This window comes from Ceratotherium simum, chromosome 20, assembly GCF_057802395.1.
Source record: "Ceratotherium simum simum isolate JZ-2026a chromosome 20, ASM5780239v1, whole genome shotgun sequence".
Taxonomy (NCBI): Eukaryota; Metazoa; Chordata; class Mammalia; order Perissodactyla; family Rhinocerotidae; genus Ceratotherium; species Ceratotherium simum.
In genome coordinates, this window is record NC_141919.1 from 5,990,791 (window position 1) to 6,018,411 (window position 27,621).

Sequence of the window (27,621 nt, forward strand, 5' to 3'; positions counted from 1 at the left end):
TTTATCTCTTCAAAGAACCAGCTGTTAGTTTCATTGATCCTTTCTATTGTCTTTTAGTCTCTATTTCATTTATTTCCACTCTGAGTTTTATTATTTCTTTCCTTCTATTGACTTTGGGCTTTGTTTATTCTTCTTTTTCTATTTCTTTTAGGTATAATGTTAGATTGTTTATTGGAGATTTTTCTTGTTTTTGAGGTGGGCATGTATTGTTGTATACATCCCTCTTAGTGCTGCTTTGCTGCATCCCATAGATTTGGGCATGTTGTGTTTTCATTTTTGTTTGTTTTCAGGTATTTTTTGATTTCTTCATTGATCCAATAGTTATTCAGTAGCATGTTGTTTAATCTCCATATTTGTGACGTTTCCAGCTTTCTTCTTGTAGTTGATTTCTAGTTTCATACCATCGTGGTTGAAAAAGATGCTTGATATGATTTCAATCTTCTTAAATTTTATTGAGACTTGTGTTTTCAAAGATATGGTCTGTCTTTGAGAATGTTCCATGTGCACTTAAGAAGAATGTGTATTCTGCTGTTTTGGGATGTAATGTTCTATATATACCTGTTAAGTCTATCTGTTCTAGTGTTTCATTTGAGGCCAATTTTCTTTGTTGACTTTCTGTCTGGATGATCTCTCCATTGAGGTAAATGGGGTAATAAAGTCCTCTACTATTATTTTGCTGCTGTCAGTTTCTCTCTTTTTGTCTGTTAATAGTTGCTCTGTATACTTTGGTGCTCTATTTACTTTGGTTAGGTGCATATATTTTAATAAATTTTATGTATACTTGATGGATTGTCCCCTTTATCATTATATAATATCCATCATTGTCTCATTATCTTTTTTGGCTTGAAGTCTATTTTATCTAAGTATGGCTATCCCACTTTCTTTTGGTGGCCATTTGGTTGGAGTATCATCTTCCATCCCTTCACTTTGACTCTGTATTTGTCTTTAGTGCTGACATGGGTCTCCAGGAGGCAGCACGTTGTTGAATCTTGTTTTCTAATCCATACAGCCACTCAGTGTTCTTTTGATTGGTGAATTCAGTCCATTTACATTTAGGGTGATTATTGATTTATGAGGACTTAATACTGACATTTCATCTTTTGTTTTCTGGTTGCTCTATATTTAAATTATTTCTTTTTCTTGTATTTCTAGCTGCCATTTCAGTTTGGTGGTTTTCAGTGATGTTTCTCAGTTTCATGTTTTTTTATGTTTTGTGACTCTGCTCTAAATTTTTATTTTGTAGTTACCAAGATCTCACAGATGAGGTAGTTCTTTTTCTGCTGATGGCATCTTATCTACATTTGCCTATGCAGATGCTGTTCTTTCCCTACTCCCCTTCTATGTTTTTGTTGTCACAAATTATCCGTTTTTGCATTGTCAGTTCATTACCAAATTGAAGTAGTTATAGTTATTTTTAATTCTTTCTTTCCTTTTAACCTTTATATTGTAATTGTTTACTAACCTATTCTGATAGAGATAGTTGAAGATACTGTCTATTTATCATGTTGCTTAATGCTTTGTGTACCTTTGCCTTTTCATTTCAGTAGCAGAGCTCTTTTCAAGATTTCTTGTAAGGCAGGTCTAGTGGCGAAGCCCCTCAGCGTTTGCTTGTCTGGGAAAGCCTTTATTTCTCCTTCATATTTGAAAGATAATTTTTCTGAATAGAGCATTCTTGGCTGATGATTTTTATCTTTCAATATTTGAATATATCATTCCCCTCTCTCCTGGCCTGTAGAGTTTCTTCTGAGAAATCTGCTCTTAGCTTAATGGAGGTTCCTTTCTAAGTTATTGCTTTTTCCTCTCTGGATGCCCTTAATATTCTTTCTTTGTCATTGACTTTTGACAGTTTTAATATAATGTACTTTGGAGAAGATTTCTTTTGCCTTGAGATAATTAGGTGTTCTGTTAGCTTCATGTACTTGTATAGTCCAGTTCCTTCCCCAGGTTTGGGAAGTTCTCAGTTGTTTCTTTAAGTAAGTTTCACTGCTCCCTTCTCTCTCTCTTCTCCTTCTGGTATACCCATTATTCTTATGTTGCTTTTCCTGATCAAGTCGGATATTTCTCATAAATTTTCTCCATTAAAATAAAATCTTGGTTCTCTCTCCTCTTCCACCTGAATAATTTCTAGATTTGTATCTTTGAGCTTGCTAATTCTCTCTTCCATATGGTCTGCTCTATTTCCAATGCTTTCTACTTCATTCTTTGTCTCATTTATTGAATTCTTCAGCTCCAGAACTTCTGTTTAGTTCTTTTTGACAGTTTCAATCTCTTTGGTGAATTACTCATTCTGTTCATTCATTTTATTCCTTAGGTCATTGAACTGTCTTTCTGCGTTTTCCTGTAGCTCATTGAGTTACTTCATGACAGCTGTTTTCAATTCTCTATGAATTAGATCACGATCTTCTGTGTCTTCAAGTTTGATTTCTGGAGAATTGTCATTTTCTGTTTCATACCATGTTACCATAGTTTTGCATGGTGCTTGACGAGTTGTTGCTCTGCCAGTGCATTTGTGGTAGCAAACACCTTTCTTATGTAGGTACGGCCTTATTTACTTTGATTCTGATCTGCTTCTGATTGTATTTGAGAGCCTGCACTTTCCACCCTTCCTGCCTCTGCCAGAGGTGTTGTCAGTGCCCTCATTGTGCTCCTTGTGTCTCCTAGGTTTCTGGTGTCTTCTTGTTTTTGGTGTCACTGTAGTTGCAGGTGTTGCCACCAGGGTCACTGGGCTTCTGAGCACCTCTGCTTCTTTCAGGGTGACCTGGGTCACAGGTTCCGCCACTGCAAGCGGGGGCAGGGGAGCGTAGTGGCTGGAGCTGGGGTCATGGGCATCTCTGCCATTTCCAGGTTTGCTGTGTCTGCAGGTGCTACTGCTACAAGTGGGGGGGCCACTGTTATGGGCAGTGCTGCAGCTAGGGGTGACTGGGGTCATGGGCTCTGCAGTTGCTGTTACCAGGCACTCCACGGCCTGGTGTGCTGCTGTCATGTGTACCACCTGTGCTGTTGCTCCTGGGTTTTCTGGAGACATTGGTACCACTACTGTGGAGTGTGCTGTGTTCACGGGTATCACTGCTCCTGCTGGTGGGCTGGGGTCACTAGCGCCATTGCCACTGCCATGTGGGGAGGGGTACCTGGGTATGGGAACTGCTTCAGTTCTGGAAGCCTCTGGTCTTGGGCACTGGCGTGGGTCCTGGTACCTCAGGTCACAAGCACTGCCATCACTACCAGGGGCAGCAGGGTCTTGGATGCAGTCCGTGCAGCTGGGAAGGATTGTGTTAGAGGCACCACCATGGAGGGGGCGGCTGCTGGGTCATGGGCTCCACTGTGGTTCCTGGAGCCACTGGTCTTGGGCACTGGCATGATTCCTGGAGTCTTAGGTCATGTATACCACTGCTGTTGCTGGAGATACTGGGGTATTGGATGCAGTCCCCACTGCGGGGAGAGCCAGGAGAGGTGGAGGTGGCTGGGTCACAGGCACTGCTGTGATTCCTGTATCCTCCAGTCATGGGTGCCACAGTTGTTCCTGGAGCCTCTGGAAGCCTCACCTGCCTTGTTCCTGGTGCATCCGTTCACGGGTGTTTCTACAGCTTCTTGAGCTTCTGGTCTTGGGAGCTGCTGCCACTACTCCGCTCATTGCACCACCTCTGCTAGGTCCAGTCCACCCACCTTCAGAAGTATAGATGTATGGGTTCGGGTGTGCTGTGCAGAGATCCGTTATTGGTCTTTGGATGTCCTACTGGTTGTGACTTTGAGGGGAGAGAAAAAGGGAACAGCTCGTTCTACCATGATTCTGACATCACTCACTTTCTGGGTTATTTTGTTTTTTCTTTTTGTGAGGAAGATCAGCCCTGAGCTAACATCCATGCCTATCCTCCTCTATTTTGCTGAGGAAGACTGGCCCTGGGCTAACATCCGTGCCCATCTTCCTCCACTTTATATGGGACGCCACCACAGCATGGCCTGACAAGCGATGCCTCGGTGTGTGCCCGAGATCCGAACCCAGGACGCCAGTAGCGGAGCGTGCGCACTTAACCGCTGCACCACAGGGCCGGCCCCTCTGGTTATTTTCTTTCTTCCCTACAGGGTACACTTAAACCTCTGAGGGGAGGAGATTTTTAAAAATCTGTCATTTCTTTCCCCTTCAAAGGCTGGAAAAACACGGCCTGTGTTTGCCCAGCCAAAATTACGTAGATTTCTCAGAGCAGGTTGGAGATGTGCTTGGTAACTGGTCATCCTCATGGGAAGTAGCCCCACACATCTGACCTGGCCCTGGGCTAACATCTATCAGAATGTCCTCAGGGGCACTGAGTAGGTTTGTTGCACATGTAGGGGTGTGGGGCGAAGCTCCAGAGGTGCCACCTCAGCACTGTGCAGCCAGACCTCTCAGGGCTGCCCTGGAGCTGAGCCTGGCTTTCCCACTGTTCTTTGGGTTGAGGAAGCTGGGTTGGATTCCCCAGATGTGCTCAGCTTTAGGGGTAGAAAACAGGTTTCTGGCTGAATTGCCATCCTTTCTAAACTGAGTAACTCAAGTTTTACAATTAAGTGATTGGAAAATTTGTTTTAATTGGAAGAGTTGAAGAAAAAAATTCAGTGACACTTATTAAAGGTGGAGAGGTAGACTTTATCCAGGACCATCGCAACAGGTGCGGTGACCACTGCAGTGGGATTTTACAGGAGGGGAGAGAGATTGGGCTCAACTCTGAATACAGCATGGGCAAATGGGGATTTATAGCCAAGGAGCAGGATGGGGGTCAGTGGATGCAAAATTACTAAGAGGAAACATTAGGGGTAAGGGGATTCTGGCAAAACTTGTCTAACCGGTTTCTTTGCTGAAGGCACGCCCGGGTGATCAGACATCACCTGGGGGATGGTGGAGGATGAGGAACCTGATCAAGTATGCAGGGTGATCACATATCTAGGGTGAGGGGTTCTGGTTAAACTGACTTAGCAGGGTTCTTGCTAAAACTAGATTTTACCAGGAAGTGCAAAGATGGGCCTAGGAGAAGGTTCAGGAACCTGAGTAAAATTTAGTCAAGCAAAGAGTCTTTTTCAGAAGCCAGCTTGAAAATTATGGCCATCTCTACACAACGTAAAATTCATGAAATATTAGTATGTAAAACTTACTATGGAATAACTCTGAGATTCCACTTCTAGGATGAGTGGCTCATGAGTCTTTTGTTTTGAGAGAATTAGCAGTAGTGAGAATAGAGAAGGTAGGAAGGTGTGTGTATCAGTCAGTGCTTTCCAGAGAAATAGAACCAATTATATCTCTTTCTCTTCCCTTCTCAGATTTCTTTTGAGCCATTGACTCATACAGTTGTGGCATGGGGGCTGGTACATTTGAAATCTGAAATCTGCAGTCCAGGCAGGCAGGCTGGAAGGTTAGGTAGGAGCTGATGCTGCAAGCCTTGAGACAGAAGTTTTTCTTCTCTGGGAAATCTTAGTTTTTGCTCTTAAGGCTTCAACACATTGGACAAGGCCCACCCACATTATCATGAGTAAACTCCTTTACTTAAGTCAACTGATTGTAGATGTTAACCACATCTACAAAATAATCTTCAGAGCAACACCTAGATTAGTGTTTAAATGAATAGCTGGTACTGTAGCGTGGTCAAGTTGACACATAGAACTAACCATCACAGTAAGTAAAGCTGGAGTTTTTGTAGCAAGGCAGGAGGAAACCAAGGGAAAGGAAGGTTGGATCCCTGAGGTGGACTGTTGCTGTATGGTGAGGTTGCAGGAGGGGAGGTGAGTGTGCTGACATCAGGGCCATCCTTCTGGGATTGGGAAGGAATGAAGCACAGTTTCCTCAGTGGGGATGCATGAGTCAGTTCAAGCATTATGTTATAAGATGGTATTATGAGGTGTTTTCTAGTGTAAACAAATTCCTGTATCTCTGGGACCAAGGCAGGTGGTGTTTTGGGACATGTGGGTGCCCACTGCTCTGAGTTGTAAAATCTGAATGGTAGGAAGGTGTTTGGCTGGAAAACTAAAGGCAAGAAAGGCTGCCTCTTAGCCTGTAGTTTACTTGTAAAGATAAAATGGATTCATCAGCATCCCTTTGAAACTTGAGGGAAAGAGATCTTCATAAATATCCATGGAGTCGAGATAGGCAATGAAGATGTGTTGTATAGAGCCCATTATTCCTAATTTAAGATGTGTACAAATGTTGTTATTTACTACAGTGTGCTGGCTTTATCATGAGTAAAAAGTTGTAAATATAAAAATTTTTCTGAAAGGTTCATTCAGGAATTTATTCCCTCAGCCCTGCTTTTCTCATAAGGTTACTATTACAGCTAGGAATTCTCCTCCCAGGAAGATTCTTCAGGAACTCAACCATTTAGATTTGGGAGGGATTCTGCTATTGGCTCCTATGTGTAAAAGCAGAGGCATTAAATTCATCATCGTGTATAGGAAAGATTAAGTGTAATGGCATTAAATTCATCATCGTGTATAGGAAAGATTAAGTGTAATGGGACAGTGGGAAGATTTTATGCTTCAATTATTAATATGTTAGCGCTATCGATACATTTAACAAACTCATTCAGCTTCAATAAAAGACAACCACTAGCCTCTTCTAGACTAAGCACATCAACTCTGGTGCTTTAAATAGATTTGTTCAATAGTTGATACCGTTGATACTTCTAGTGTCTTGTTTAGTGCCCCCCTCGCCAACTGCTGAAACATTTGGTTGTCTTGTCTCATGAGGAAGAGAGAAACAGAATGTGTTCTTTCCTCATCCTTTTCTGTAAGACTTCCTGAAAATGGCCTTTAAGTCAGAAAACACCACATTCTTGGCTGTAGAGAGTCACCAAGACTTTAGTTTTTGTAGGTGTGATGGGCGTCAGATACTGGCGGGGTCCAATAAAATCTGTAAGTCACCTTGTAAACTGTCTCCATTTCCATTTGGGTACAAGATCTTACTGTTCAGGAGCATACGTACCCTTTGTAAACTTTTATTCTGGTTAAAAATTTAAGAGAGAGCTACTTGTGTCTTTTGCATTAATTTAAGCTAAAGTATGCCTATAAAACAATCACTGAGATGCTATTAAAAGTAGGTGAATAATAAAACAGCTACAATAAGAAAAGCTTTAAAAGAGTAACTTGGCCTTGGTAGCTCCCCCTTTGGAGAAGGGCTTTGGGGATGCAAAGGTGGGTGGTTTGGCTGTGCTCTGACTGTGTCCTGGTCGGTTACATGTAATCGAGAATCAGATAACCTGTACCTCCATTTTTTTTCTTACTAAGTGTAAAGGCTGTGGGGCATTTTCTGGCTTGTAAATGACAACAGACTGTAATGCAATAATATTCCTAGGAAATCACCTTAGGCTGCTTTGTTTCTATGAGAAATTTATGAGGTTGCAAGTTTTATGAAATTGTTTTATTGGTAAAAGTCAAAGGCACTAATAGCCCAGAGCCATGTGGGGTGTGACGGAACGACTCTGGGGTTTGGGAGCAAAGCAATTCTAGATTTGAATCCAGGTTCTGCTATTTAGAAGCTTTGCAACTTTGGGCAAATTACTTAAGTTCACTGAGTCTTAGTTCCTCCTTTTGTAAAGTGGAATTAATAATAATATTAATAATTAATATTAATAGATAATATTAATAATTAATCATACCTGTTGTGAAGAGTTACTGAGAGAATTGTGGAGATAACATCTATAAGGTACAGAGCACATCTCTGGTAACATATTTGTTATTTAATAATGTTAGTTCCTTTCTCCTTCTGTTATTTTGATATTATTAGTGATCTAATCTGATGTCTATGATAATTATTGGGCATTATCATCCAGTAGACATCTCTTTTTGTTTGTTTGTTTGTTTGTTGTTGTTGTTTTTTTGTGAGGAGGATCAGCCCTGAGCTAACATCCATGCCAATCCTCTTCTTTTTGCTGAGGAAGACTGGCCCTGAGCTAACATCCATGCCCATCTTCCTCCCCTCTATGTTGGATGCCGCCACAGCATGGCCTGACAAGCGGTGCATCAGTGTGCGCCTAGGATCCAAACCTGGGCTGCCAGCAGCGGAGCGTGTGCACTTAACCGCTACGCTGCGGGGCCAGCCCCAGACATCTCTTTTTATAGCTGTGAAATGGAGCTGATATTTGACATCACAGTGAATGGTGATGGTCATAATGAATGAGTGGTCCTCTAGTGGTGCTAAGAAGTTCAAGAGGCTGCATTGATTGAGATTCCTGAGATCCTTAGAATTCTACCAAAACAACTCCTTCTGCTTTCTTTTTAAAGATAGACATAAATAAATTGTTATATTTAAAAATAGTGTATGTTTAGAAAAGTCCACAAATTATAAGTATACAGAACAATAAATGATCACAATGTGAATACTTCTGTGTGATTACCACTCAGATAAAAACATAGACCTCTACCAGTAGCCCCAAAGATCTCCTCATGACCACCCCAATCATTCCCACATTCCTCTCCCCCAAAATAATCACGATTCTCACACCATTAATTAGTTTTCCCTGCTTTTGAACCGTATATAACTTGAAATCATTTATTTTGTGACTGGCTTCTTTCACACAACAGTTTTTATAAGATTGATACATGTTGTTGCCTATAGCAGTACTTTATTCACATTTCTACATTGTATTCCATGATGTGAATATACCACCATTATTTATCCATCTACTGTTGATGGATATTTTGGGAGTTTCTAGTTTTGTCTATTAACAATAATGCTGCTATGAACATTTTAGTATATCTCCTTTGGTGAACATATATAAACATTTCTGTTGGGAATATACGTTGAAGTGAAATTACTGAGTTAACAGGTAGGCATACGTTCAATTTTAGTAGAGACTCCTAAACACTTTTCCAAAGTGGTTTCACCATATGATGTACCCTACTTGTACCCATACAAGTGATGTGAGAGTTCCACTTGCACTATATGTGTGTCACACTAGCTGCAGTCAGTCTTTTTAATTTTAGCTACCCTGATGGGGGGAGTGGTATCTTACTGTGATTTTGATTTGTGGTTCCCTGATGACCAATGAGTGTGAACACCTTTTAGTTTGTCCATTGGACATTTGGATTTTCTCTCATTCTCTTTCCTTCTTCTCTTCTTCCCTCCCTCTCTCCTTCTTTGCTAGATTCATTGGCACCTGTATTTCAGGTTTTGAGCTACTGCTCTGTAAGTCTATACCTTAGCTCAAACTTAAAGTCTGTTCGTTGAGATTGAAAGGAACTGACTCAGAGAGGGCAACTCAACACGAGGCAGAAAGCGCTGACCTAACCTGAGAGATGGCACATCTGGGTTCTGCTCTCCGATACTCTGCCTGTCCTTTTGATTCTGGTCATTGTTGCATTATGTCTGGGGTCTCTCTTTCTTTTTTTCAGTTGATGAAATAAAGAAACTTTAAATGATTTATAAGAGGAATTTCATCTCTGGCATTTTGTGATTGCACATATTTTGGCAGAACATTTACCACGTTCTCACTGCCTTTTGAACATGCTGCCCTAAAGTGATCTGGAATAGTGATTGTAAATAATGAGTCCAAGAGTTGTTTTACAGCTTATCCTGTAATCTTACTGACAAAGGGGCCTGGGGCAAATAGGAGCTGGTGGTACTAAGGAATTACAGTTTTTAGGAAAATGAAGAAACCTCTCAGTGAAATACAAATCTGAGGCCATACGGGCTGAAGGAAAACTTAGAAGTCCCCAAAGATGGTCATAGTTCAGATCTTTCTCGGGAATCATGATTATATCTATTTTAAGATTCACTAAGATTTTGAATGACCTGCTTGACTCCACCCCCTTCCTTGCCCCACCTCTGTACGTTCCTAGCAGGACTGGAGACTCACCAGTGGACTGTGGTCACCCAATGTTGCCTGTTATCCAGCAGAAGACTGAGGGATCAGTGATGGCGAGGGGCGTCATTGGGTGGCTCCACAGGCTCTCCCCTCCTTCAGGCACCCCCACTATGCTGCTTCCTCCAGGGGAACCACCAGGGCCTTTAGAGTGGATACACTCACTGTCCCACAGATAGAATTTACTCAGATGGATTTTTACAAACTGCATAAGTTTTGTGATTTTTTGGTTTTGTTGCTTACAAATATTTTATTTTACATCAAGTTATAAGACCATAGAAAAATGTTAATAGCATCATTATTCTATGCACTCAATTTTAAAGAAACATATAAATATATAGTGTATCTATAGTGATTAATTTAACCAGTTCCCTGTGTAGACATTTAAAGTGTTTAGTTTTCGTGTATCAGAAACTATAAACATCCTTTTAGCTAATTCTGTAAGTATGAGTCTCATTTTTAAAAACTTTTATTATGGAAAATTTCAAACATATACAAAAGTGGAATGAATAGTGTAATAAATCCCCATGAATCCATCCATCAGCTTCAAGAATTATCAGCACATGGTCAATCTCATCTCATCTACACCATTCCATTGTCCTCTCCAACATTTTTGAAACAAATCCCAGACGTCACATCATTTCTCCTTAGGTAATTCAGTATATACTTCTAAAAGATAAGCACTGTTTATAAATTTGTGGTTATCTCTTGTGTTTAAACCATATGTGTATTGTAGAAGAAGTGAGGGAAGCTAGGTAACTATATTATCTTTCTCTTGCTGTGTAACAAATGACCACTAACTTAGTGGGCTAAAACAACACACATTTATTATTTAACAATTTCCAGGGGTCAGGAGTCCAGACATGGCTTAGATGTATTCTCTGCTTCAGAGTCTCACTAGGCTGCAGTCAAGGTGTCATCTGGGGCTGTGGTCTTACCTGATGCTCAGAGTCTTCTTTTAGGCTCCCCTGGTTGTTGGCAGAATTCAGTTCCTTATGGTTGTAGGACTGAGGCCCTCAGCTCCTGGAGGCCACCAACAGCTCCCTGCCACATGGTCCTCTCCAGAGGCCCTCTCACTACCTGCAGCCTGCTTTTTTGAGCCAGCGAAGGAGAGAAGTCTTTGATGGTAGTAAGAGCCTAGTCCCTCTTTTTAGGACTTTCCATGATTAAGTCAGGCCCATCCAGGATAATCTCTCTTTCGATTAAATAAAAATCAGCTGGTTTGAGACCTTAATTACATCTGCAAAATCCCTTCACTTTTGCCACGTCTATTGGCTATAACAAGTCACAGGTCCTGCTCATACTGCAGGGGTGGAGACTACATAAAGGCACGAACAATAGCCAAGAAGAAAATAATACCCAGAATTCTATTCCACTGCTGATTTAGGGCAAGAGTTGACAAATTCTTTCTGTAAAGGGTCAGATAGTAAATATTTTAAGTTTTGTGGGCCCGACAGTCTTTGTCATAACCATTGAACTCTGCTGTTGTCACGGGAAAGCTGCCACAAAAAGTGTGTAAACAAATGGATGTGGTTGTGTTCCAATAAAGCTGTTTACAAAAACAGTTGGTGGGCCACATTTGGTCAGTGGGCTATAGTTTGCCGACCCCCGACTTGGGATATATGACATTCTAATATACTTTTCCCTCTTTAAAAATATACGCACACACATAATGCCATTGTACTATGATACTATTTTATAACCTACTGGGTTAGGTCATGTCTTATGGCCACTATTTAGAAAGAACGATCTAAAAGTCTGTTCATGTATTTCTTATAGAGCTGCCTTGAGGACGTTATTCATTACATCTCTCAGTAATTTCTACCATGAAACTCCATGTGAAGGACTTTCTTTGGAACTTAGTAGCAATAGAAATTTTGTTTCCCATGACATTTTTTTTCCCCTTTTACAAAAATTGTATTACTCACCATATTTCCCTTTTTGTTTTGGCTTCCAGGAAGCTCAGAATCTAACTTGAAATCCAATTATCACAACTATAAAGACCCAGTAGATTGTATATTGTGCTTATTTCCCCACGCATTGATATTGTATCCTTATTTTAATTTTCTCTGTCTCTCTATTTTACTATTATTTTATTGTGTAAATGTCTTTGTGAAATAACACTGAGTAAAAATATGAACTTCTATTCCTTGGATTCAAAGGAACTGCTGAATTTGTATTAATGATACCTCCAAATTAGAAATAACCCAAATATCCATTAAGAGGAGAGTTAATAAACTCTTGTATCATGATATGATGGAATTTTACACAGCAACAAAAACAATTAAACTACTGATACATACTACAACATGGAAGGACCCCACATTCAACATGCTGAGTAGAAGAGCCAAACATAAAGAGTACATACTGTATCATTCCATTTATACCAAGTCCATGAACAGGTGAAACAAATCGAAGGTGATGGAAATCAGAAAGTGATTGTAGTGGGGCAGGGGCGGTTTCCTGGGACATGGCAAAGGAAACCTTATAGGGTGCTAGAAACGTTCTAGATCTTGAACTGAGCTGTTGTTACTGCACGTATACACATATAAAAAATAGGTGTAGAGTCAGGATTAGCACATTTTATGCACTTTGCTGTGTGTACAGTCATGCGTTGTATAATGATGGGTATACATTCTGAGAAATGTGTTATTAGGCAATTTTGTCATTATGTGAACATCATAGAGTGTACTGAAGGGGAGGAAAATTTACTACCCCAAAATGTGTCTCTTTGACATGAGGATTATTTTTGGCGGATTATTTTTTAAGAGGCATACGACTCAGAAAGTTTTTCTTGTTACCTCTCCCTTCACTGCCTAAAAGAATTCAGATAAAGAAAACCTATCTCAGGAAGCGAGCTATCACCTTAGCGTAACATGAACTAGATGGTAGACAGGGAGGAACCTAGAAAAGCCTGTTTGTTGGACTCCCTTCTGTGTTCTTCTGTTTCTGTGTGGCCAAACATTTTTCCAAAGGTTTCCAAACTCCTTTCCACTTACCTATGAATTGCCTTCCTTCTCTTTGAAGTTCCTGACTATCCCCACCACCAACATCTTTGTTTGTCTTTAGCTGAGGATGGTATTTAATTTGAGGGCTTCAGCCATTTTCATGAGTTACTCAGTTTTCTTAGGTTTCTCCCATGTATACATGTTATTAAACTTTTGTTTTTCTCCTATTGGTCTGTCTCATGTCAATTTAATTCTTATACCAGCCAGAAGAACCTAGGAGGATAGAGGAAAATTTCTTCCTCCCCGACAGTGCTTACACAAACCTAGATGGTAGGGCCTACTACACACCTAGGCTATATGGCGCTCATCATATGGGCCCACCGTTGTACACGTGGGCCATCATTCACGAAAATGTCATCATGTGGCACATGACTGTACACACAGCCTACTCCCCAAAGAGAGCTGCTAATAACAGTTTCTTGCTTATTTCTCTTCCATGTTTATGCCCAGGTGTCTGTTGAAAAAGAACTCTGAAGTTGATGATCTCAAAAGTCCACAGCTCTTTTATTTTCTAAAGTTCATAGGTTAGCAGCAATTGTACACTTTTATTTCACCAGCTCTCTTAAATGTGTAGCTGAAAAAATAAGTAAAGATAGCTTCTCAACCATGAAGGCAGGTCACTGACTACGGCTATACTGTTCGTCCACTCCATAAAGTGGCTGAGAGGGTGAGTGGGGGCTGGAATCCAGCTCCTGGGCCACTTGCCAAGCTCAGCTCCTGAAGGCAGTGTCTGCCTGCGGTGGCATCTATTCTAATTTGCACAAACACACTTTTTCAAATTTGCACTAAACAGCACAGGTCAGTAGCAGCTCTACACAAAGATAATACTTATGGCGAAATATTAATTTTTAGGACTAAGAGTGTATTGGTCATCTTTAGAATAGAAGCCAATCTCTGCCTGTGTGTCTGCAAGCTAAGGAATGTTATATAAAATAAAATAGGAAGAATCAATATCAATTCCCTCTCCTTACTTTTCACATGTACATTCTACTTAAGGATGTTAAGAATACAACCTCTAGTTGGCCTAATAATGGCTTAATGGGGAAGAGCCATATGGAGTTTGGGGAAGAATGAGTTTTTGCTGACCTAAGACATCCATACTTTTAGCTGAGGCCCCTTAGAAAGACTGAGCTCATCCTGATTTTAAAAAGGTCAGGTGGCCATCACGTAGAGGAAAGCATGTGAGCAAAGGATGGCAGAAAGTATCTAATCAAATCTATCCTAGCTGAGCAACAGTGTCCAGGAAAGAATGCAACAAAAAACCAAAAGCAGATTGAGATCTAAAAAGGCACTTAGCATTTTTTGGTGCTAAGATATGAATTTCAGGTTGCGTTATCAACCAGATGTATAGATACCATCAAGACCTGGCTCTTCCTCAGGGATGTAAAACTAAAGATAAGCCATAATGAAATATTAATACGTGCTGGGCTGATGCTCAAGTTATACTGGCCTTTACTCATTTGATATGAATTAAATCAGAATTATAGGCAGGGTTGTAGTTTTTTCCATCACAATAACGGCATCTATCCAGAAATTATAACAGTGAAAAGAATCCCAAACAATACATTTCAGTAAGTTCAAATAATGATTGCTTGTATGATTTATTTTTAGGTTAAGAAAAAAAATCTGATACCTATTTTCGGTACTTCAGACATATTTGGGTAAAATTTGCATTTAATTTTCTAGAATAATCACTGATATTACTCATAAGACTCTCGTTGGGGAAAGTTGTCTTGGCAGTGTTGTTAACTCAGCCCTTTTAGAGTAATGGAGAAATAAGTCTCTGGTAAAAATTCCAGGTATTAGGATCACTTCCTTCAGCAAAATGAACTAAACACGCTCACACTAACCAAGAGCCTGTTGGATGCATGCCCACATATTTGTTGATGAACTCCTGACTTGGTCCAGTTTCCTCTGGTTGAAAGTAACAGAGACCCACTTCAAATCAGCTTAAGCAGAAAAAGGGGTTTACTGAGAGGACCCTAGCCAAGACATCTGGATTCCAGTTCCAGATTTCTGGGAGAGAGACTTGACTGACCCAACTAGGGCCAAGTGTCCAGCCCAGAGCCCTTTGCTGTGCCTGGGTGGTAGAGTCACACAGCCCTAACGTTGTCATGGGGTCCAGTGGTGTGGGGAGTTAATCCTCAGCAGAGCAGAGATAGGCGAGTGCTAGGAAGATACCCTCAAAGTTGTTCACTGTAGCTCAGGAGTCATCCATGGTCTCAACTCACCCTCCTCCCTCACCGCAGGTATAGAGCTGACCAGTGTCTCTACTGGCCTATTGCTTTTTGAAGTGACGTTAGACACAGCTCCTGATCATGCTGGGGCTTCCAGATTTCTTCTTTGTTCTTCATCACGGAAGCTCCAGGCTCAGCCTCACACATGGTGATGTTGTTGGGCAGGAAGTCACGGGGCCAGAGTAGGTGGCCAATCCCAGGCTGAAACCTCTTTTTCAAAAGCATTTGTTTTTGATTTTCTGTGCAGCTATCTTTATCTGAAAATAACTTTCCTTCCTTATATCTTAAATCTTGCAAAGAGTGGTGAAATTTTGTGTTTATATCGGAATTAATTCTTCTTTGTGGGCATTCAAAAAGCATTAAAAATATTTTAAATTGAATGGGGGCTGACATGGCTCTTGAAAACAGACCTCATTTAGACTGGCTGGCTTAGTGTTCTCAGGATTGTGAGCACACATTTTTTATTTCCAAGAAAGCTTGATCCTTGACAATGACATTGACAGGGACTCTTTTTTTTTTTTTTTAATTCATAATTTCAGTTTACTTTGTTGAGCTGATAAAAGAACTCCTGGGAGAAGATTGCTTTGACATGTAGAGTTTAGAGGCTTTCTAAACTCTTCATTTGTACTTTTAGGTCCTAAAATGGAATTAAATTTCCACAGCACTCTCACTTGTGTTGCCCAGTAGAGGCCCTCCCTGTTTATGTTCCTAAGACTCAGCTAGCGCTGGTTCAATGTAGCCCACTTATCTAGTGCCTGTAGTTTGCCAGGCATAGTGCTGGATAAGAAATGAGTGAGAAGTCCCTGACTGAAAAGGCTCGTGTGGGAGTTGGACATGTAAACACAATTGCCCTGTACTACGAGAAGAACGACACGATGCGGCCCTGAGGCTGTGGTAGTAAGACAAGGGAGGGGGGTCCACTTGGTGTGGGGGGTCATGAAAGGCCTCACCGAGGATGACACCATCTCTTCCCTTATCCTTCTCAATCCATACAATCACCAACTGTGGTTCCAACCTCCACTCCTCATCTCGTGTTGGGCTCTAGCCCTGGGAATTCTCTGTGGTTGGTGCCAAGAGCTCCTTCTGCCCTCATTGTCCAGTGGCCAGAATGAGGGGGAGGGTTGTGCTCCCCATGGTTCTACTTGGTGAAGTCCCAGGCCCAGACTTGCCCTGTATTAGTTTCTCCTGCATCCTGGAACTTGAGTCTGTAGACAGGGTGAGGCAAATCCCTCAGGCCCCACTCACTCCTACTCAGCTGAGTAGACAAATGAAAACACAAGAAGAGTACTTCCGTTAAACTTAAAACACAGTGTCAGGAGCCTGTCACAGCCGTGATGAAGCCCTGATGTTACCGGATACATACCCAGGTTGTTTACCGGCCACACAAGAGGGGCCAAATAAAACCAGAACTCCAGGCTTATGGCAAGGAAAGAGTTTTTATTTCGGGTGACGTCAGTCGGGAGACGAGAGTTCTCAAATTTGTCCGGTCTCCCCGAAAGATGGGAGGCAAGGGGTTTTAAAGGTTATAAGGGAGAGTATGTGCTGGGGTTTTATGTAAGGGAGGGGGAGCATGTGCACCTGCTGGCTGACACCTTCCCACCAGCCTGCATTTGACCTTGAAGACTGAATTTCTTTCCCTTGACTGTCTGGGCTTTTCTGGTTAGTTTTTATCTTCAGCCTGCAAGTTTGGCCTTGTGAGGCTAAATTTTGATGTCTGGACCTTGATTCCCTGGGAAAGACAGCTCACTGATATACTAAGGAGGGACAGAAAGACCTGGTTAGTTTTAAACAACAGTTGATTATGCTGAATATGCACAGCTGCAGTTAGCAAAGCTTATCTCAAAATTTTTTGCTCTCTCCTTGTAGCCCAGGGAAGATTTTTAACCTCATCTTGCTGGGTTTCACAAATATGATGGTTTTGAGTCTAATCCCACCTGGTTCAAAGGTCACAAAGCCAATTCCAGCCAGAAGACCTAAAACTCGAGAGCACCAGAGATGTTCATCTGCATTTGTGGGGCAAAACTACAGTGAAGAATAAGTGCAGAATGGAGTCCTGAGCTAGATGATTACTATAATGAATCTGGCAAAACGCTGCACTTAGGGAGGAAAATGACCTCTGCAAAGATGAGCTAATGTCACAGGCAATTTATACTCAGGTACTTTGGAGGTTTTCCTGGGCACCTCCTACCCATATTTAAGTCTTAGAGAGCAGAGAGTACTGTACGTCCTTATATCCATACCCATCTTTATTAAAGCCCTATGGACCAGGCCATCAACCAACGAGAAGCCCACCTTGGTCACTGACACTGGCTGTGTAGTCTAGAGCAAGTTCCCAGCCTCACTAGCTTTGATTCCTTTATCTCTAAAATGGGGATAATAACTTTGAAAGAATAAAGATAATATATGTGAGGTGCTGAGTACAGAGCTCAGTATTCAGAGGTACTCCTGTTCAGAGAGTTTCTGGGTTTGTGAACACATGGAGGTGCAGGGAGAGTGGTGCCCCTGGAGAGGGCATGGAAGCTCTGTGCCCTTTCCCTATATCTTGCCCTATGCATCTCTTCCAGCTGGCTGTTCCTGAGTTATATCATTTTATAATAAACCAGTGATCTAGTAAGTAAAATGTTTCTCTGAGTTCTGTGAGCTGCTCTGGCAAATTAATTGAACCCAAGGAGGTGGCCGTGGGAACCTCCAGTCTATTGCTGGTTGGTCAGAAGCACAGGTGACAGCCTGGACTTGAGATTGGCATCTGAAGTTGGGGGGCAGTCTTGTAGGACCAAACCATTAACCTGTGGGATCTGACGCTAACGTCAGGTAGCTAATGTCAGACTGAATTCAATTGTGGAACACCCAGCTGGTATGTCAGAGCATTGCTTGTTGGTGTGGGGAAACACCCCTCTAACAGTGAAGTGACCTCAAAGATGAGGTCAGAGGGCTGACCCTTGCATAGTATCATGCAAGTATCTTGCAGAACCCTCTTAACCATCCACTGGAACCTCTTCTGTTTCTGCCTTTATTCATATTTTCTCCCTCACTTGATTTTTCACCCGTCACACACATCCAAATGACCAACATCCTCAAAATCCAGCTCAGACTCCTCTTCTTCCAGAGAACTTTTGTTCTGATTCCCACGCATTGAACTCCAGCACATAATTAAAGGAGCTCAATAATTATTGTTGATTGTTTTCAGCTTTATCGAGGTATAACTGACAAATAAAATTGTAAGATATTTAAAGTGTACAATGAGATGATTTCATATACATATACATTGTGAAAGGATTCCTCCACCGAGTTAATTTTTTTTTTTTTTTGGTGAGAACACTTAAGTTCTACTCTCTTAGCAGATTTCAATTACACAGTGCGGTGTTATCAGCTATAGTCACCATGTTTTACATCAGATCCTCAGACCTAACTCATCTTATAGCTGAGAGTTGGAACCCTTTTACCAACGTCTCCCTATGTCCCCCGCTCCTGGCAATGACTCTTCTGCTCTCTGTTTCTGTGAGCTCGACTTTTTTTTTGGTGACTTTTGAAAAGCATCTGGGGAAAGCAGTGAAGCCATGGTGAGTATCAAGCCTTTGCAGGAGCTCAGAAGCGAGATAAGCAGCAGAGGGCTTTTCCAGGCACTTCTCGGTCTCTCAGTGCTGGTCAGGCTCCGGCATCGTTCTTGCCCGCATCGTCGGGGCTTCACATTTATGGGCTCAGCTTGTCATTTTCTCTAGAGCTGGTCCCGATGCTCGACAGAAGGGATTTCTGAGGCTCTGCCGAGTGTGGAGGACACAGCTGTAAGTCATCCTCGCCCCTAGTATGGCTCTGACCTGTATTCTGACAGCTGGACACTTGCCTCTGTGGTATGGTAAAAATATTTGGTTTGTGTCCCTTGTTTCTGACGCACAGCTCCTAAAACTCTTGGAATCTCCTGAGTGATGAGTGTCTTTGGTGTGCTAATGAGATGACTGGCTGAGGGGCTGCTAGCTTCAGGATGGGGACTGGTTGCCAGGGAAATCAGCCTTGATTAGAAGCTTGGAACTTTTAGCCCCAGCTTTTGACCTCTGAGGAGGGAGAGAAGCTGGAGATTGAGGTAGTCACCAATGGCCACAGTCATGCCTGCGTAATGCAACCTCCAAAGAAAACCCCTACATAAAGAAAAGAAATAGAGGAGGATTTGGGTCAGGCACGGTGGCATAGCACTTAAGTTCGTGCATTCCACTTCGGCTGCCCGGGGTTTGCTGGTTTGGATCCTGGGCGTGGACCTACGCACCGCTCATCAAGCCATGCTGAGGCAGTGTCCCACATAGATGAACTAGAAGGACCTACAACTAGGACATACGACTATGTACTGAGGCTTTGGGGAGAAAAAAGAAAAAGCAAAAAAGAGGAAGATTGACAACAGATGTTAGCACAGGGCCAATCTTCCTCAAAAAAAAAAAAAACCCTAAATGAAGGGATTTGGGCATCTGCTGAGTTGGCAAACACATCCATCTGCTGGGAGGGTGGCACACTCCAACTCCATGGAGATCGAGGCTCCTGTGCTCCTGGCTCTTCTAAACTTCACCCTATGGACTTCATCTGGCTGTTCATTTGTATCTTTTATAGTAAATTTAATAGTAAGTACAACATTTTCCTGAGTTCTGTGATTCCTTCTAGCAAATTTTCAAAATTGCAGAGGAGGAGATTGTGAGAGCCCCTGACTTTGTGGCCAAGTCAGACAGAAGTGCAGGTAACCTGGGGACCCAGTACCTGCAACTGGTTTCTGAAGTGAGGGCAGTCTTGTGGGGCTGAGTCCTTACCTTGTGGAGTCTGACGCTAATTCCAGGTAGTGTCAATATTGAATTGAATTGTAGAGCACCCAGTTGGTGTTGAAGAACTGGAGAATTGGTTGATGTGCACCAATCAGCCTCTGTCCCTAGATGTGGTCTTTACCCTGAGCTCTAGTTCTGTTGCCCAAGTCTCTCATCCAAGTCCAGATTTGTTAGCTGGCCTAGCTGCCAGCCCCCACACACCACAGCTTCTGCCTTGCTCCTGCCAAGCCCTCTAAGACCTAAGGTTTTGGCTTCGACCATCAGCCCAATGGCTGGGTCCCTGTTGCCTGACGACAGACATCCCTGAGCCTGACTCCTGGTTGGTCCACTATCCCATTTCCTACCACTGTCCTCTGTTTGCATCATTAGGACACCTTTTCCCTCCATAGAAACTACTCGAAGCTGCCTGCTTTATCACATCTCTCCTGCTCTGCATGCAGATAGCACACTCAGCTTTCCAGAGAGGGCTTCCAGCACCTGTGGAGGGCCTGCCCCATTGGACCTTAGCCCCCTAGCAGGCAAGGTCAGCTCCTGGTTCTGGGCCCTCACACCGTGTCCCAAGGCATCACAGCCAACAGAGCTATGCCCCGCTGGATTCTGAGAAATGATGTCAACAGTGAACTTGACCATCCCAGGACCTGATCACATTAAGCTGTTTAGTGCCCGGGCTTGGCACGCATTTTAGCTTTGAAGGTCACAGGGCTGTCATTGCAAGCCCAAGATATAGGCAGAAAGGGACAGGAAGTCAGGGAAAAATAAAGAGATTAAGGAAGTGGGAAAGGGATGGAGCAAATGTGCACATTGAAGGGAGTCCCACAGCCTTGACTTCTGGTGCCTCCCATGGGACCTATTTTACTAGATCCTCAACTGACTGGCAAGCTCTCATTGGAACACGAGCACCACCTGCTCAACTGCAGGCAAAGGCTGCTCTCAAAAAGCAAGAACAGAGTCGTATATGGAATCTAGTTCCCCTTTTGGCAAAGAGAGTGGAGTGGGGAGAACATGGGGATTGGCTTAAAACAAATCTGAGTTTGCTTCTCAGCTCTGCTCCTTTAGAGTAGATTCACCTTGGGCAAGCACCCTGACATTTCGAAGCCTCAGTTACCTCATTTCCAATATGGGGATAACACCAATTTCTAATGAGATAAGGCATGTAAACACCCGTAGGCATGCTTGGCATAAACCAGGTGCCCAATAGATGGTGACTTGGTGCCCTTTCTTCCTTGGCACTCTTCCCTGTCAGCACCAGGGCAGAACAGTCTTGGTGACTTTGCAGAACCATTGCTGCTTTTCCTGGATGGTGACTTGAAGCGGTAGATTCCCGCACGCTGCCCAGGGTCCAGGTGTTCCATGGTCAGCCTGTGTGGGGCTGCTACAACTGGCTCAATTGCCTGCGTGTCTCTTAAAGGAAGCTCTTGCATACACATGTGCTCATCAGTCTGGGCTGGCATATTTCAGTCTTCGTAGGTATCCAACATCCAGGCGCATTGTCATCAACACTGCTGGGAAAAGGGAGAAGCAGGCAACCCACATCCTCTGCTCCCTGTCCTCCTAGACCTTGGGAATTGCTCTGGAAATCAGGTGAGTCTTTCTAGGAGGAGTAAGTATTGCAAGGGTGGTAAGTTACGTTACAGCATTTATATTCATGCACACATGTTCACATCAACATCCAACAAATATTTATTGGACTTCTGCTCCATGCCAACCACTGTGCTGGGTGTGAGGGATGCAATGGTGAACAAGATGCACATCATTTTCTCTTCTTACAGGGAAACACAGAGAGCAGAAAAACAGTCTGTCTACCTTTAAAAGCTGGAGACAGGTGAAGAGCTTTCTGATACAGAGTGAGAAATAGGTAATTATTTGTGAATAGGGCACCTTCTATTTTGCTATTTGCTAAGAGCATACCTTTTCAAAACTCGTTTTTCTACCCCATGTGATCAAAGACACTTAGTAATTTGGATTTGAGGTGAACAAGCAACTGTCTCTTGGCGAGAACTTGTGTGGTTCTGGTTTGGAGAGATCTGCTATGGAAATGCGTGGGCCAGCCCCAGGAGAGCACCGCTGACGGCGAGGGCACTGCTCCCTTCCAGGGGGCTCCAGCTGGACTAGACTTGGAACTTGTGGCCTTTTTGGTGTAAAGGTATTGTCACCACTGTCATTAGGAGGGAACCTTGTCTAAAGGTTAAAACACAGATGTGGGATTTAGCTCTCATACATCCTTGGCTCTTCTCTGCCAATATCCAATGTGGAGCTTAAGTCAACCTCACCCTGCCTCAGTTCCCCTCCCTGTAAAAGCAGAGAGCCAGCCAAGGGCTTGAGAGTCAGAAAATGTGTATTCTAATCCTGGCTCCACCATGTAGAGTTGAGAGCAGTTTAATCTTGAAACCTCTGTTTCTTTCTCTTATAGGTTGTTAAAGTCTCTCTACTAGAGTTTGCAGTCCTCGAAATCGGAAACAGGACTTATCTCTTCAGCCTCTTGTAGAATAAGCCCCCAGATCACACCTCTTGAATAAGTGAACGAACCACTACACTGAAGTTTGACTTAATCTGTTTCTAGTGCCTTGAGCCCATGAATCAACACCTGAATGGACGTGCCAGTGGTCTTCAAAGGTGCTGCCTGGGTTTCTTACAAAGATGGGCATGTTAGTGAGGTTTTATGTTCCCTTAAGAGAATGTACACAGTCACCTCTTGTTTATTTCATGTGGATCATCTTCCTCTCTCAAAGGCCATCCCCAACATTGCTTCCTTCCTCTTGTTGGACCCACCCCTCTCCTGGACCCCACCATTTGAGCATCTCGAGGTGTGTTTTCTCTGCCAAAACAGTGAGCCAGATTTGAAACTTCCGTTGCCACTGGCCATCTGTACAACTTTGGAGGAGTTACTGCATCTCTTAGAATCTCAGTTTTTCTGTCTGCTCCATGGGGAGAATATTCCTGTATTGCTTTTCTCTCCCCCATAGCAGAGTTGTAGTAAAAATCAAATGAGATGATTTTTTTGTGAAAAGAGTTGGAAAAACCAGAAGTGGCTATAGGAACCAAAGGTTGAATTCTTGTAATTGGCACTTACCAGTGTCATCAACCATTTGGAGAGTTGTGTTTGTCTTCTCAGCCACATTACAGATGCCCACTTGTGCCACATAAAGAAATAAAGGGAAGCAAAGAATTAAAAATGTTGAAAGTCAAGGCCAAATTCCACACTGTGTCCAGAGACTGCTTCTCTGCTTGCTGATGCTTTATTGACTCATTTGATCCCGGGTGGCAGAGAGGCCTCTGTGGAATTGCAGGAAGTCTCAAGTGAATATACGCCATTTTATATTCATTCATTTTCCCATCCAGCAAGTCATTATTGAACATCAACTGTATACAAAAATGAATCAAACATGGAGCTGCTCTTGTGAGTCTTTCAAAATGGTAAGAGGAATAGTGGTCATATCTTAAAACCTGCATACAAGGTAGGAAATGATAGACCTTACTCTCATAAGAGATTTAGTTACAGTGCTGTGGTTGCACTGAGGAGGGAGAGAGAATCTATCACCAAGGGGAAGGAAGGCTTGTTATAAGAAATGGTTTCTAACTGAGCCTTGGAGAATGGGGAGGATTTGAACTTATAGAATGGGGTGGGGAGGAGGGCATCCAGGCAGGAATGGCCTGAGTAAAGACAGGCACATTCTCAATGCCAGCCTCCTCTTGTGCCTTTGAAGTCTCCTTGACCCCTAGTGTGGGTTGTGCTCCTGGTTTGAAGATTGTTTTTCTTCATCTTTCTATTTGTTTTCATTTTTTTTCTTTGATCGTCCTTAAGTTTCTAAAAATAATCAGCTATCTCACCATGCAGTAGATCTGAGCATGAGAGACTCATGGCCCCTACTAGCATAACCTTGGCTCCATGTCATGCAAGAAGTCCATCAGAAATTCTCCTTCTGGAATGTGAGGTTCACTTCAAAGCTTCTTCTGTTGACCAAGCCTTGGGAGGTGCCATGTCTAATCATCACTCCCCAGTTACTGGGTTTCCCCTGCCTGGCTGTAAGATCAAAGGAAAGGGTTCTTCCATCATACAAGTGAAAATAAGGTTCATCGCCTGTGGGTAGCTGATGTGGAACAGAAATTAAATTAAGGAGGTCAAGAAACTGTCATCTGTGGTGTGGGAAGAATCCTCAACTTGTCTGAGATACCAAGGCAATGCGGAAAACAAAGCATAGGCCACCACAGCATTCCAGATGATCAAACTTCGCCTCAGTGTGAATGCTTGCGAGACGCTCATTGACATGATTCATCGTCCCAGCAGCCAGGACCAGCCTCCCTAGTTAGGTTGTGCTGTGTGGCTCTCTCCTCCAACCACATTCAAGTAGCAACATAAGCAGAGCAGGCATCCCTCGATTCTCACCTGGATACACGTTGATTTGTAAAGTTGAGCCGCCTTAGAACAAAAGGTGATGAGTTTTAGATTTTTGGATTTTATGGGCTGATGAATTTAGAAAATAGGATTCAACATAGAGTTGTTAACGTTTTATTTTGCCAAATTAAAGACATTAGACTAAAAGGACTTTGACAACTACAAACTGATGGTCATTATGTTAAAAAGTAGAATTCTATGCTAATTATTGGGAAGGGTGTGATCTCAGAATAAAGGAGGGTCCTTCCTAAAAATGTACATTTGGTAATTCTCCACTATGCTTTTGATCTGAAATGTTTCAGGCTGCCCCATGGTGAGCCCAGGTTGTGGGACTGGCCTTGGGGACCCCGTGTATTAGCCGAGAACTGACTTCATCAGTCCGTTTCAGAAGGATCCTGAACGGGTTGAAGAATTCCGTGGGGGCATGGATGGTTTGAATACAGTCACATCAGACCCTGTGAGGTGTATTTGTCCTGCATCATATTTCCTGGCATTTGGTGAGATGATGACGTGGCAAATTAGCTTTCATTCTCATTTGTGGGAAGGGAAATTTAATTCTCTGGAAACCTTTGTCTGCATTAGTGTTAAATCATTTGTCTGCTGTTTAAGGATTTATATACAGAGTTCAAAAGGTCCCAGAATTTCCTTCCTGATTGTTCCACCCCCTCCTCCCCATCCCTCCTTCATTCCACTTCAGGTTAGAGAAATAATTTAGTCTTGTGCCTTAGGGAATCCACCCAATCCTTATACATATATTCATACTCTATTTATATTGGGCTTTTAGATGAGCACAAAGACTTCTTGAGGATGCTTAGATAGGTACTATGTGGGATTTTGTAGTACTCTTTTCAGCTAACAGTACAACATACTGAACTGGTTTGACTTCTTAACTCAGCAATTAGTCTCCTCCTAAAGTTGATGCACCCTTTTGGATCGTAAATTGTGATCCTCTGATTTATTTTTCTCAAGTTCATATGCCTGATGTGAGTGGGCCTTTGGTGCTCATTATTTGAAGGGTTGCTCCTACATTCTGCTGATGGGACCTCATCTATTACACTTCTCCACACGGCCATCTGTAATTTAGTGTAGCGCTCCCATTCATGTCATGTTTCAGCATTTGCAGTGCTTATGAGTAATTGACAGTATGAAATGGTCCCAATAAATCTGACCAGCCCGTCCTTTATGGTCAGTTTCACTGTCTACCAGCGAGAAAAGTAGACAACCAGTGTCGGCTATTAACTTGGAAATTTTCAGATCATAAAGTCAGAGAAAGCACATTTGTTGGCCTTTATAATGATATAGTATTAATAAATACATTTTGAGTGCCTGTTTAAAATAGATATCCTGGTTGGATAAGGAGATATGAAAAAAAAAATGATTCCCTGTTATTTTTTTTTTTTAATTATTGCAGTTCATTTCAAAGGAATTACTTATTTTGACAGAGTGAGTGAACTTGAGTTGTAATGTGTTTAGTAGGCCAAATGATATGGCAGGCCTCAACCAGCATGATGTGATATGTATGTCACAGAGCCAGCAACATTAGGATTTATTTTCTTGAAATGGAAATCTGGAGAAGGTGGCTCAAGAATCACAGCACGCGGTGGTACACTTCGCGAATACAATGGCGTGTCTGGAACGCTCTTGTAAAGGATACATTGCCTAGAGACAGTTCTGGGAACACATGTTTTTTGTTTTGTTTTGTTTTTAACAGTTTTTATTTATTTATTTTATTTTTGTATGTGTGTGTGAGGAAGATCAGCCCTGAGCTAACATCCATGCTAATCCTCTTCTTTTTTTTTGCTGAGGAAGACCGGCTCTGAGCTAACATCTATTGCCGATCCTCCTCCTTTTTTTTTTTCCCCAAAGCCCCAGTAGATAGTTGTATGTCGTAGTTGCACGTCCTTCTAGTTGCTGTATGTAGGATGCGGCCTCAGCATGACCAGAGAAGCAGTGCGTCGGTGTGCGTGCAGGATCCGAACCCAGGCTGCCAGTAGCAGAGCGTGCGCACTTAACCGCTAAGCCACGGGGCTGGCCCGGGAACATGTGTTTTTATGAGAGATATCTTAAATTTCCATTGTTGATCGTGAATGTCCCTTTTAGCTCAAAACTGAGCATTGTTTCTTCATACTAATTCTTCCTGACGTTGGGAGAGAGATGTCAAAAGTTCACAGGAGGAAATGCTTAGCAGAGTCTCTAAGGAAAAGGTACCCTCTGGTGCTGGAAAACTCCAGTGCTGTGAAATACAAATCATTATGAAGCTGGCTTAGATGGGATTAAAAAGCATGAGCTCTAGAGGCAGGTCAACCTCTGGATTTTATTTCCTGGCTCTGCCTTTTATGCACAGTCATGGGACCTTGGACAAGTTACTTCATCTCTCAGAACCTCAGTTTCCTTGTCTCTAAAATGGGGAGGAAATTCCCGCCTCACAAGGATGTTTTGAAGAGTAGCTGATTTGATACACGAAAACATCTGAATAAGTGCTAAATAATTTTAGTTTTTCCTCCCCTGTACTTTTGGAGAAGAAGCGGAGTTATGAGGCAGCTTCTAGCTCTATAGACTCAGGAATCTCTCGGCATCCTTGAAGAGCAATCTGGTGGTCATAGGGAGATAGAACCCTCTGCTCTGCACCAAGAGAAAATGTTGAGCAATTTAATTAAGGCTATGGTTGACAAGCCTATCTTTTTCTGTGTGTGTGAGGAAGATTGGCCGTGAGCTAACATCCGTGCCCATCTTCCTTCACTTTATGTGTGGGATGCCTGCCTCAGCATGGCTTGATAAGTGGTGCTTGGTCCACACCCAGGACAGAATGTGGCCCTTTAAGGACTCATCTCTCACAATGTAGTGAGTCTCATGTTCATTCACATGGAGAATCCCACAAACTGCATTTGTAGCTCTCTCTCTCTCTCGGGTTGAACCTGCAAAATTCAAGTTAGTCTTTCTGCCACAGACTCCTGCCTCTTTGTTGTGATTAAGAGGCTGTTGGGAAGAGATCTGCATAGCACATCTGGGCTCATGGAGGGTCTTCTGGACTGGTAGTCCTAAAAAGAGACTCAGAGAGCTCTGCTGAATTCCATGAGCACCAACAAAAAGTTGGGATCCTTCTGGTAACAAATCATCTAAAGAAAGCTAGGTAAAGGAAGCCATCAGGACAAAAGCAATTGTGGGCACTAATGAAAAGCCAAGAGAAGAGAAAATCAATAATCGCCTGTGTGTGGCTCTGACCACCATCTCTGTGGGCAGGAATCAGGTGGCTTTATCGAGTGTGTGCATGTGTACATGTGTAAATCCACATGCTACTGCTGCAGGAGGGGGTTGGGATAGAGGAGAGACAGGAACAGGGAGATTGATGAAGTTCTTACAAAACTG

The 27,621-nt window shown here is 42.6% G+C and overlaps 2 long non-coding RNA genes across 2 annotated transcripts in view; both read left to right on the forward strand.

Moving 5' to 3' along the window:
- The window catches only part of LOC147914335 (uncharacterized), a 152,195-nt gene that overhangs the window by 31,282 nt on the left and 93,292 nt on the right, over positions 1-27,621 (forward strand). The window lies entirely within an intron of this gene.
- On the forward strand, positions 363-22,847 carry LOC147914336 (uncharacterized). Its single transcript, XR_015555341.1, has 3 exons — positions 363-21,717; positions 21,809-22,005; positions 22,273-22,847. It is a non-coding gene; the product is annotated as an uncharacterized LOC147914336 (long non-coding RNA).